Below are 10,331 nucleotides of genomic sequence, written 5' to 3' on the forward strand. Positions count from 1 at the left end.
GTCTTCATAAATGAAATAGTAGGTTACAAATTTACATGCTCATTTAGATTTGCTTTGAAGAAAGGGAGAGATAAATACGAAATAGGGCCCTATCAATAAAGAACATAGGACCACCAAACCAGAAGCTCTTTTCATTCATTGGCCAAGAAAGGCTATAGTTGATGAGGAAATGCAGTTAAAGAAAAGACATCCTGTAGCTATGCGCTAAGAATCATCTGATTGCGCTGAGTAGTCAAGTGACTCAGCAGTGCAGGATTTGACTCAATGCAAAGGCAAATATTGACCCCTTACCTAGCATCTGCGCTCCTTCTAATGTATTTACACCCCAGTTCTCCTGACTTATTCCTATTCATGCTTCAAAACAACTATGATGTCAACAACTGTGGAATGCTTTCCTTTATGCCTCTTCCTTCCACCTCAGTTTCCACTAATTGCCCCCTCAGTTCACCCTGCGTTGCGTCTTCATAGACCTATCACTCTAATAGGATTAGTTTATTCACCTCTTTCTCCACTAGATTTTGAGCTCTTTAAAGGCAGGGACTGTGTCTTTAATTTCTGTCTCCCAAAGACCCAACCTAGCACCTTAAAGTTAGGCTCTCAATAATATTCACTCAATGAATGAATGCGTGAATGAATGCCACCGGAATTCATGGGAATTAGACAGGATCTCTACAAAGATAAAGGGAGAGTGCAGGCAGGAGAGAACAGTGTCACCAAGGCAGATGTGAAAGACAAGTAAGAAGAGAAGACACAGCCCATGTGCCCGAAGGCATGGAGGGAAGTCATCAGTGACTGAAAGGGAGGAGGAGGTGGTGGGGGGGAATTTTAAACAATAAAGACAACAGAGATATAGTTCAGGCTGTGATAGAAGGAAAAGCAAAGGAAAATGCTTCTGAAACATGAAGATAAACAGGAGAAGGTGTAGCGAAAAGATAGGAGGAAGATCGTAACTTGTTGAGGAGTAAAGACAGGGTGGGCAAATTTCAGAAGACGTATGGTTGAAGTTCCTCCAGAGGAAGGTGAAGGAGGACAAAATTAGGGAAACTAAGCAATGGAAAGGACAAAGAGTGAGACAAGGAATGCCCTTCCAAGAAGCCATTTAAAGAGCAGACGTGTCGAACGGAAGGGTGACGTAAGAACTGCTACCATCTCCTCAGGCCACGGTGCTAATTTGTGTCTTGCTTCGCGTTTTCTTCATAGCAGCTGGCGGGATTTTACAGATGAGGAAACGATGACCCAGAAAAGCTTTATGTTTAAACTCACACAATAAGCAATGGAAATGGGACACTGAGCCAACTCTTTTGGCCTCTGAAGCTTAGAACCTGAGACAAAAAGGAGGAAGACAAAGAAACCGTGGGAGGAGGGGAGGAACAGAAGACTTCTGGAGGAAGCTCAGGGGACCAACACATTCATCAAATAGGTAACGCACAGCTGACTCCAAGGGCAATTGCACAATACAAATAGAATGTTAGGATTTGGCCATCCATGTTCTGAGTAACCTAAGGATAAAAAAACAAGGAGTGTTTTCTTTTATGCATTAGAGTCTGAGAATTTCTCTCTAGGAAGACACAAACTTGCAACTTAGAGAAGGCAGTATACCTAAAAATAGACTCCTGCATCTCTACAGGAGGCCCCAGTAGACAGTTCTCTGCTTGTAAAGTGAGGGAGGAATTTAACTCTGGGAGGTGGAGGGAGAAAATGCATGAAGGACGGAGGGAAATGAGTAGGCAAGGAGGTGGCTTTAGGAGAAGAAGGCTGGGGCAAAAAAGGTCCCCCAGCCAAGAGAGCAGCCTGAGATGAAATGGAGAGCTGAAACGTCTACTTGGGATTTATGAAGTGTAGCTGTAGGGCTGAGTTAGAATTAGGGTTAGAGACCCCTATGCAGTTTTCAGCCAAGGCAATGAAAAAGAAATTTTAGCATTCTGAATATGGTTGGATTTCTTCTATAAAATGTTGAAGGGAGCCAGGTCAGAATATGGTTTTATGTGAAATCAAGACAGCCTGTTGGACAAGAGTGCTAAATCTGAATTGCATGCATAAGTAATACTTTTCAAACAAATCCATGAGGTATCACATATCAAAAGCCTGGAAAACTAAAAGTCATACCTACATGCCAGCAAACTGTACTGTTTGGACTTCATCATATGGAAATAATAGATGATGTGCATAACGATTTTGCCTGCCATTATTTCATTAGAGAAAGAATATGAGGAAAATGAATGGCCCAGCAATAAGTGATTGGTTAAATAAATGATTGGCTACCTGATGCAAAGAGCTGACTCATTTGAAAAGACCCTGATGCTGGGAAAGATTGAGGGCAGGAGGAGAAGGGGACGACAGAGGATGAGATGATTGGATGGCATCACTGATTCAATGGACATGGGTTTGGGGGGACTCTGGGAGTTGGTGATGGACAGGGAGGCCTGGCGTGCTGCAGTTCATGGGGTCGAAAAGAGTCAGACACAACTGAGCGACTGAACTGAACTGAAATAAATGATGATGAATACTTAGAGTTGAGTACTACCCACTCACCAAAAAATTACATTGCAGTCATTCATTCATTTGGCAAATATTTATTGAATGCCTTCAGTGTGGTCAGCACTGTTCTAGACACTGATGACTCAACTGAGAACAAATAAATATCTCTGCCTTCCTGGAATTTACGTTATGGTGGAGAGAGAAAGCCAATATCCAAGTAAACAAATAAGCAATATAATTCAGATGGTGATAAGTGCCAGGCAGAGTACAGAAGGAAGAGATTGACTCAAGGGTAGAAGTTATGGCTGTTTTGTGAGCGTGTCTGGGAGGGTCTCATTGCGCACAGAATTGGCTACCCTACAGGACAATGTGTCCTCTGGCCAGAAGGCTTCCTCTTTGGGGAACCAGGATCTCTATACCTGAAGAGCTCAGAGCTGAGAGGACAAAAAACACAAAGTCCCCAGGATGTAACCAGAAGTGATGGTAGCAGGACCACCCCTACCCCCAGCCCTTGGTTCCTAGGTTCATTTATTCTGCCAGGGGAGACAGTCATCATCTAAGGCTGTTGATTTAAAGTCGAGCACTGCATTCTCAAGGATGGCCCCCATCCTTGCAAGCACCTCCAAACTGACGCTTTAGCTATGAGTTCAACTCGTCCCATCATTCTGCCAGGCTGGCAACTTCTGATTGGTGCAATAGGTACTAGGACTGTGGATCCCATGGACCTGGAAAGTGGGTTGCTGGGTCTAATGTGATGATATCTGAGATCCCGTGGCAGCAGATCAAACACATTATAAGCTTTCAGGATGCGCTCGTGGCTGAGGTCCGGAGGGCAAATCCATATTCCAAAAACATGTCTTTTCCCATCAAGACAACGCTGCCCTTTCCAAGGCAGAAGGGTTTAACTTGCCTGAGGTAGACTGCGCTGTCTCTGGGATTCAGAACTTGTCTGTGCTACAGACAGCTTGGCTCTATGCTCATTGGTTGGTGAGATTGTATAGGGATCCCTAACCCAGGGCCACAGCGGAACACTTCATAAGCTTCAGTTCAGTTCAATAGACATTGCTGTTCTCTCTAAAGGTCTCTCTAAAGGTTGACTGCTAAGTCACTTCAGTCGTATCCAACTCTGTGTGACCCCATAGACAGCAGCCTACCAGGCCCCCCCGTCCCTGGGATTCTCCAGGCAAGAACACTGGAGTGGGTTGCCATTTCCTTCTCCAAAGGTTGACGAGGGAACTTTTTCTCTCCCAGCCCTTTCTTCACAGAGCCTTATTCTTGCTTGCTTACTCCCCTTCTGCTCTCATCCTCTGCCCTTGCCTATATGTCTACCGTGTTCATGCATGCATTGTACCAGCGCTGCAGACTGTACCAGATGCACCAGATGTCATTGTACCAGATGACAGATGGAGGCTGGTGTTAACTGCTCCAGTTCTGCCTGCTTGGTTGCTGGGTTCCTCTTCCATGGTTGGTGTTTCTGGTGGGCATTCATTAACATGCAGTATGAAGGTCATCTTATTGGGTAGCAGCTCATTCCCATGTCCACCTACCTGCCTTTACGCCTCGTCTCCTATCTTCTAATCTTTTTTCCTGCTAGGTTCTTAACTGGCTGGTTAAGTTATTTGCCACTGTCTCTGAGTCTGTATTGGGCTTCCCAGGTGGTGCAGTGATAGACCTCGCCTATCAAGGCACGAGATGCAGGAGACACGGGTTCCATCTCTAGGTTGGGACAATCCCCCTGGAAGAGGAAATGGCAACCTATTCCACTTTTCAAAATCCCATGGGATTGCAAAGAGGCAGACATGACTGACCACACAGCACTGAGTCTATATATTCTAACCTAGGGCCACTCTGTTTCCACACAAAGTGGGTGCTTTGGGGATGATTTTCTGCCATCCCTGGAGAGGGTGGGAGTACAGCAACTATCCCCACCAAAGAGGGCTTTTCCCTCGTTGGTCAGGGGTCATACAGGGTTCCCAGAGGGCCACACATGCAAGCTGAGGGCGCAGCACAGCGGTGGGGTGGCCTGAACCCAGCCCACGTGTGCAGTGCACTCCTGCTCCCAGCCTCACTCAGGCCTGATCCTGGATGTGCCGTGGGCACCATGAGCCGATGCCTGCTGGGCCCGTTGGACCATGTGACTGGGTGTCTGACTGGACCAGCACTAGAGGAGCTGTTCTGGTGGCCTGGTCAGTTGGCATCCTATAGTCAAGCAGTCCATCTCTACCAGGACACGAGGCCAGGAACCATTTTCAGAAGATACACAGTTCTCCCCTGCAAGACATTCTCCGCTCCTGATCCAGCAACCCAGGGGCCCCGGGGTCATGACTCTTCCACCGGGGCCAGCTGTTAACTCCCCAGGATGCCCTATCCACCGTGACTTCTCTGCAACCACTGGAGCTGCTGGAGGGTAGGGCCTGAGTGGCAGCGCCGCTCACACCTCAGCCTGCACCCACTACAGAACTCTTTCTAAATTTCCACTCAGAGAATGTAGCTTTTTGTGTCATCTAATCAGACCAGTGTTCAGAGGTATGGAATATGCTCTCTCCAGAATCCAAAGAGGCTTCTGGGGTGTTATGCTTTCTTCTTTGTGGTGGGAGACATAAGATACAATAATTTTTCCTTTATTTTGGAGGGGACTGAGGTAGCTCAGCTGGTAAAGAATCCGCCTTTACCAGCGGATTCCGTTTTACCAGACCTGTTGCATACCCTGAACCTTGGGGCACACTACCACAGTCTCTCGGGTGACCACACCCACACCTGCACCTGAGGTCACATGTCCGTCTCCACGGTGACATCCCTCGCACACGCTGCAGCTGAGGTTACACGTCCGAAGTCTCCAGGGTGACCTCACGTCTCCGAATATTGTACCTCTGGTCATATGTCCTCAGTATCCTGGGTGATCACATATCGCAGTGATGTAGGAGACCCCGGTTTGATTCCTGGGTTGGAAAGATCCTCTGGTGAAGGAATAGACTACCCACTCCAGTATTCTTGGGCTTCCCAGGTGGCTCAGATGGTGAAGAATCCACCTGCAATGCGGAAGACCTGGGTTGGATCCCTGGGTTGGGACGGTTCCCAGGAGGGAATGGCTACCTACTCCAGTATTCCTGCTTGGAGAATCCCCATGGACAGAGGAGCCTGGCAGGCTACAGACCTCAGGGATGCATAAGAGTCGGACACGACTGAGCGACTAAGCATGCTCACAAGGTAGAGAAGAGGAGAGTTAATAGAGCCCTAGGTCAAGACTGTAAACTGTTATCCGTTCCACATGGATTTGAACTGGTTTTGATCATCTTTCCTTATAGAAATGGGAAAAGAATGTGTGCCAGATCAAAGGCCACGTACCGTGGAGTCGCGGCCTTGTTAACTTGCTGTGGCAAAGACAGCACAGCTGGCACGGCAACTGCAGCTGTAGCCCCTGCACAGTTAACATCTGCAACAGGCCCCAGCCATCCTCCAACACCCGCCTGGTTTTCTCAGGGGCCGGACTGATGAACTGAAAAGAGATGATGGGGCCCACCAACTCTGCATCCTTTGGTCTTAAATTACTAAAGACCAGCTGGGATGGGATTTTGGTTTTCATATATTATGTTGGCTGGGAGTAAGGGGGGTGGGCTGCATGATTCCGAGCTTCCTCTTGGCCTTCCCACCATGAGAAGTCTTATTCCAAAGGCAAAGAAACCAATACAGTGATCGTGCCAAATACAAAGTATATCTTCTCCTGATAGACATTTGGGGCAGGAGATGACCAACTGGGTGGGTCCATGGGCCCAGTGGACCCATGATGAGTCAAAGCTAGGCCAGGATTCTGTTAATTACATGATGATGATGCTTCAGGTCTCTGGGTGTTGTTAACTTCAATTCTGCAGGAGAAAGGCCTCTGAAGTATCATTAGTCAAGGAGTCAGTGCTCTTCTTCAAGAGCAAAGGGGATGGGACTTCCCTGGTGGTCTAGTGGTTAAGAACCTGCTTTGCAATGCACGGGACCCAAGTTCAATCCCTGTTCAGGGAACAAAGATCCCACATGCCTTGGAGCTACTAAGTCCATATGCCTCAACTCCTAAGCCCATGTGCCACAACTCGAGAGTCCATGCACCACAATAAAAGATTCCACGTGATACAACAAAGACCTGATGCAACCAAATAAATAACTATGTTTTTTAAAACAATAAGAGTGAAGGGGACACTATTTCTGCTAGTTTGAAGAGTTCAGAGAAACCTGTGACCCAAGATTTTTGGTTTGACAACCCAGAGGTCTCCATTCCTGCCAAGGACCCATCCTTTCCTGGCCTATCTGCCTCAGTTGAGAATTAAACTTTCTTTAGAGCTCTGTGAATTTTATGATTAACTCCTGGTTTTGGTCCTTAGCTTTCTGTAGCCTTTGGCTTTAGAAGACTAGAGTACTTTATCAGCAGCAACCAAGGAAGCCCTCTGACTTTCACTCTTACCAATTTAACTGTCAAATAATCATTCTCAGCCTTTTACTGTCTTTTTCCAAAGCGTCAGTTGAGCTTGACAAGAGCTACCCAATTCCACCGGCCTTGTGCTATTTCTTTCATATTTATTAACGTCTGATACCTCTCACTAGCTGCTGCATTTTCTCCCACCAGTTTCCCAACCCAGAGTCCCAGCAGGGAAAGCCTCAACAATGCTCTGCTTCCTTGGACCAGGGCTTGTCCACGCTTCATCCACCACTTCTCACAGGGTCTTCACTGCCAGCTAGGGGGCAAGTGATCCAGCTCCAAACTTCTGCCTTAGTGTCTGCTTCCTCAGACCACTTCCAATACCAACAGTTATAGACCAGGTTCCTCAGAAAGAAAACCCTGGGACAAAAGTTAGCATGTGAGGTTGATGAGGGAGTACTCTTGGGATTGGGTCTCTGGAAAGGAAGGGATGGGTTGAGCAGGGCTGAAGAGAGAAGTGGGGCTGTGATGCAGTCCCAGCTGAAGGCCTTGACCCACCCCACAGGGAGATCTGATGCTGAAATAGCTATTCAAAAGTGATCAGAGTCAGGGCATGGGAGCCTGGCCTTTACACCCTTGCCTCTTGCAGTCTCTGAAAGCCAGTGGCTGACGGGGCGTGGCCTTGGGCAAGGGGCATGCCCTTGGGCAAGGGGAATCCCTTCATCCAAGACTTCTAAAGAGAACTGAGGGCTCAGGGCTGTCTGCCAGCAGCCAACAGCTGGGTAAATAAGTCTTTAGTCCTGAAGGGGATCTGGGTGGTACATCACAGCATTGGTGCCAATTACTTGGGATGCACCAGAAAGATGTTCAAAATAGATTTAAAAATGAAAAAAAAGGGGGGGTTATAAAAGAATATTGTCTACGTGATCATTAATACATGAGGTATTAATGATGGTTATGTCTTGGTGGTGATGGATTCTGATTTGTTTTTCCTCTTGATTATCTATATTTTCTAACATTCCTTTAATTGACTACTTGTAAAATGGGGTGTTACTTTTAACTTTAAAACTTTCTGGAGATAAAGTCAAACATGATATAAGAAATTAGAAATAAACTATTTGAAATCCTTCTTGTTATTTTAAGCTATTTCATCAAAAAGATTTAGGTTGTGACTTTTAAATTTAAGTAAGTAAATGCATAAAAGTGAGCTGAGGAACACATGTTGTCTTTTACAATTAGTAAAAATAGTCACACTGTCCAGTCATTGCTAAACTGGAAGTTATATTGCTGCCATATTGTGGCTTTCATCTGGACACTCAAAAACTCTTAATGAGAAATTATTCTAAGTCCTATTTAGCTGATGGACAAAATGAAAAATAGAGAAGTAAAGATATCCAGCCAAAGCTGCACAGATTACTGGCAGAAAAGACCCTCAGCTTCTTATTTAGAACCCCGTTTCCTAATTATTCAGCAATCCTTTCTCCAAGTAAAGTTTAGGTTAAGGGCACTCAATATCCAACTCACTTGCTTTAAAGTGGCCCTCTTAATTACTAGTGCTCATTAACGTTATGTGTCATTATTGGAGCAGGAGGTGGGGAGGGAGGTGGGGAATGTAAAGGAAATAGGAAGTAATAAATTAATTTCTAACCAAGGTCAGCTGTTCCCCAGAGCACAAAGCAATGGATGGTGGATTGCTCCAGGGGCTTATATTGGCACAAAAACTTATTTTGACAAAGTTCTTAGGAAGTGGGCAGAAAATTGTGTCCAAGATAGAAAATATTCATCAGCTAAAACCTACGGTGAAAAAATATTTGAGTTTAAATATTTCTCTACAAGTTCTTTCTTCTATGTCTATTCTTTACAGAACAAGTTGACCCTAAAGCAGCCTCTAGGTAAATGGAATGAGAAGGTTTAATAAATAGGAATCAGAAAGAGAGAGACAGAAACAGATCTCCAATCATTCTTTCAGTTTGCCAGGCAGCTGGGACAGCATTTCAATTTTTATAGTCTCCTTTAAGCAGCCTTCAGTCTGTTGGGGAGTCACATATTACTAGTCATCAGTAAATCAGTAATGCATCATTCACCAGTTGAAAAGTAAATAAAACAAACCCATACGACAAAGCTAACAGTAGTTTGGTATATGAGATATATAGATACTCAAGACATAAGATTTTCTATGTAATCAGATGCTACAAACTTCACAGATTTTTGTGGACAAGGACAAAAAAACACTTTCAAAAACTAAAGTTGATAAGAATAAACACAAAATACCTTAAACAAGTGATCAAGACTAATACCAAACCACCATTAAGAGCTTCCTGATGTGTTGCCAAGGAAGACATCCTCACCTATGTAATAGTCTTACAAAGTTTCACCTGGACTGTTCGCAAGCCAAGTCCAAAATGTTGGATTAGACTCTCACGATGTCACTGCTATAAAAGAAAAAATAAATTCAAACATGGGGATGGGGGACTATTCCAGATCAAAGGGAACTAAAATGGCATGACCACTAAATGTAGTGAGGGATATTTGAGGGGATCCTAGATTTCTTAAAAGGGTTATCAGGTATATTTTTAATTGAGTAAATTTGAATATGGACTATATATTAGAAATATTACTATAGCAATATTTTTTTACTTGTTTGTGGTAATGGTGTTTTGGTTACAGAATGCCTTTGTTCTTGGAAGAAGTGTGCTGATGTATTTAGAGGTGAAATGTCATATATCTGCAACTTACTTTAAAATGGTCAGGAAATGAATGTCCACATATTAAAAAGAAACATTTATACATGTATATATATATGTTTGTATTCACACACATAAACTATATACATATATAAAAATGTTTGTGTATGTGAATATATACACGTAGAGAGAGAATATGACAAATATGAATAACTGCTGAGTTTAGGTAAGGTACTATTCTTTCATGTCCTCTATAGGTTTGACCTCTTTTTTTTTCCAAAAAGAAATAAAAAAATAAACTCAAAATGGAGGTGATTATTCATCAGTGGAAGTGATTATCCACCAAAGAAAGTGTAAGTGACTTTTATACACAGGGCATTTTGCACCTCATTTTCCCCACTATGTCCTTGAATCACAAGCAGAAAGTTAAAAAAAAAAAAAATTCCTCAGGTTGGAGCCCTTTTCAAAGAATTAATGTTGAAAGTGATGTCAGTCTTTTAATTTTCACTCTTTGGTCAAAGGTAATATATTTCCAACAATTTTTATATCTATATGAAATTCTGTCTATCGGATATACTCTGTTGTGATTTCTTTTTATGTTTAAGGAATTAACAAACTTTGAGCTTCAGTTGCTTCCTCTAGAGACTATGGAAGGAGATTTTTAGCAATACATGGTTTATAATCAAATGCAACTTATAATCTGGCTATAGAAGTCTAATGGCAACCCATTCCAGTATTCTTGCCTGAAAATATCCCATGGACAGAGG

The sequence above is a fragment of the Ovis aries genome, chromosome 6 (genome assembly GCF_016772045.2).
Source record: "Ovis aries strain OAR_USU_Benz2616 breed Rambouillet chromosome 6, ARS-UI_Ramb_v3.0, whole genome shotgun sequence".
Lineage (NCBI taxonomy): Eukaryota > Metazoa > Chordata > Mammalia > Artiodactyla > Bovidae > Ovis > Ovis aries.